The following is a 2,727-nucleotide window of genomic DNA, read 5'->3' as shown; positions in this document are numbered from 1 at the left end:
ATAGAGCAAATTACTCTCAAGCTGGTTCTTCTATGGCTACAAATGCTTAGAGGCCTCCAAGAGTACCTGCTGCTACTGCACCTGAAGCAAGACCAGCTACAGCAAGAGCTACACCTTCTGCACCTTCACCAACTCCAGTTGCTACTTCTAGGGCAAGAAAAAGGGCTGCTTCAACTATTCCAGCAGCTACAACACAAGCACCACCAGCTAAGAGGAGCAGGACTAACACTTCTTCTCCTGCTAAGAACACCATATCATCTACAACTTCTCCAGCAAAGAACACCAGATCTTCAAGTGCCCAGAGAAGAACATCCATTGCACCAAGGCAATCAACTTCAACTGTTCTCCAGGAGGGGTCAAAGAGGACCAGGAAGCCAAGTGGGAGGCTGAAAGACTACTTTTATGCAAGTGGTAACTAACATGTCAGTTGAGTTCATTTGGCATGGTTCTATTTCTGTCAGTGAATAAATATGGATGGATTTGGGTCTACTATGGTTTGTAATGACTATACTTTAATTTGTTTCAGAGATATTCAGTCAGTTGAACTACCATGGTTTGTAATAACTACTATTCAGTCAGTTCAGACAGTGTTGATTCAGTCAGTTAATTCAGTCAGTGCTGATTCTGTCAGTGTTGATTCTGTCAGTGTTGATTCTGTCAGTTAATTCAGTCAGTGCTGATTCTGTCAGTGTTGATTCTGTCAGTTAATTCAGTCATGATATTACAAACCATTGATTAAGAGTAGCATACATTCATTCGGAAGGGTAGCATAAATACATAGATACATTCATACAGAGTAGCATCAAACACCAGATCTTACATAGAACACCAAGATAGTACCACAACTCTCTCTCAAATAGACTTACAGATAGAAAGATAGATAGCAAGGTAGATACATAGATTCATCAGTCATAACGCTCGAAGAAATGAACCCACTTCGCCCTAGTAGCTGGATGGGGAGCCATGACTGCCCTCACCCTTGCCCAGCTAATGATCTGCATGAATGTCCTTCCCCTGCCACCAGTGAAAACCAGCTCCAGTTCTTCATCATTGCATTTCTCCAGTACCTTCTCGGAGAATCGGCGGTTGAACTCCTCTTGCTGCTCAACCTGGGCCGCCTCTAGTGCCCTCTGCCTGCGCCTCCTCCTCCTCCTCCTCCTCTGTGCTGCTGCTGCCCTAACCTCCACAGCCTCCCCCTCCTCCTCTGTGACATCTCCCATGTCAGGATCCATCTCTAGGGTTTCTTTTGGGTGGCGGCTGGTGGAGTCACTGGGAAAGGGTGGGGGGTGGGGAGGGGTTTATATTGATAGATGGATGGGGTTGGGTTTTAGTAGGCCTAGGGTTGCATTTGGTCAGCCACTAGTGGGCCACTAAGCCCAGTTACCCACACAAATAATATATGTAGGCTAACAAATAACATATAAAAGATAGAAGATCAATTTGAGAACTTAATAGCATAGAAAATCCATTCCCAGTACTTAGTAGCATAAGATATCCATTTCCACTACTTAATAGCATAGGAGATCCATTACAACACTTAATAGCATAGGTGATCCATTACAACTTACTTAAGAACATAGGAAATAAGGTTCTTACATAAGAAACTAGAGTTCAAATGCATGGCCAAACACTAGGTTAACTTCACATTCCCCCAAAATGTACACCCATAATCACTTCAGACTGTTAGGCCACATCCTTATATACAGGCCTTGGATGTACTTACTTCACCAACATATCACAACAACTTCATGACTCAAGGATGGCCTTGATTTGCTCTAACTCTCCTTGCTGCCATACCCATCTTTCAGCAGCTCAGCAACAACAAGCTGAAGCTTTTCCTTCTCCTTCCTAAGAATATCTCTGTCAACTTCAACATCCTTCATAGCCTTCCTGGTGTTCTTGATGATATCAGCTTGGCTCTGCAAAATGCACCTATGCTCTTTTGCAAGTTTGAGCTTTTCCATCTGCACCTCCAACATAGCTTTCTCCTCTAACTCCTTCTTCTTCTCAAGTTCTTCCTCCTCCACTTGTTTCTGGTACACCCTCTTGTCCACCCTACCATCCTACCAATCAAACATCTTGGATACATCATCAACAAGCTTGGTGTACTCAATGCAAAGCTTGTCATTTTCCATCTTAAGCTTTGGCAACTCCCTTTCATGTTCACTCTTAACCTTGGCCAACTCCTTCTCGAACTTTTCCTTGTCAAGTACCCTTCCACAGTTCTGGTCATGGAACATTTCCCATAGCTTGGACAAACATCTCTGAAGAACTGGAGGCCAGGGCCCATCAACCCACTCTACAACACCACAATTCACACCATTTGCCTGCATTTGTAAATGTGATAAGTTAGTGCAAGTGGAGTACTAGCTAATTTCAGTGCCATGATTAACTTGAAATTTTCTAACTATGAAGATATGATAAGTTATTACAATGCCATGATTAAGTTTGCAAAATAACAAAAACCCATTAGTGACTTTCATATCAGTAACAAACTGCTGCTTCAATTGAGGCCAGTGAACATCAATATCTAACTTGGACTGGGCAGCCATAGAAACGCCTTCCTGTTACAGTGCCTTCAAAAGCAACACGCTTAACATGCCTCATTTGGTGCAGAATGCACTTGGGTTCAGAAAGCTCAAGTTGGCCACAGAAAAGGGGCTCCACAATGGTGTCTGGTTCCTCCTGCAACCAAAAGAACAATGGTTTCAATCACCACTCAATACC

Source organism: Triticum aestivum, chromosome 5D, assembly GCF_018294505.1.
Source record: "Triticum aestivum cultivar Chinese Spring chromosome 5D, IWGSC CS RefSeq v2.1, whole genome shotgun sequence".
Classification (NCBI taxonomy): domain Eukaryota; kingdom Viridiplantae; phylum Streptophyta; class Magnoliopsida; order Poales; family Poaceae; genus Triticum; species Triticum aestivum.
Note: the sequence above shows the minus strand (reverse complement) of the source record.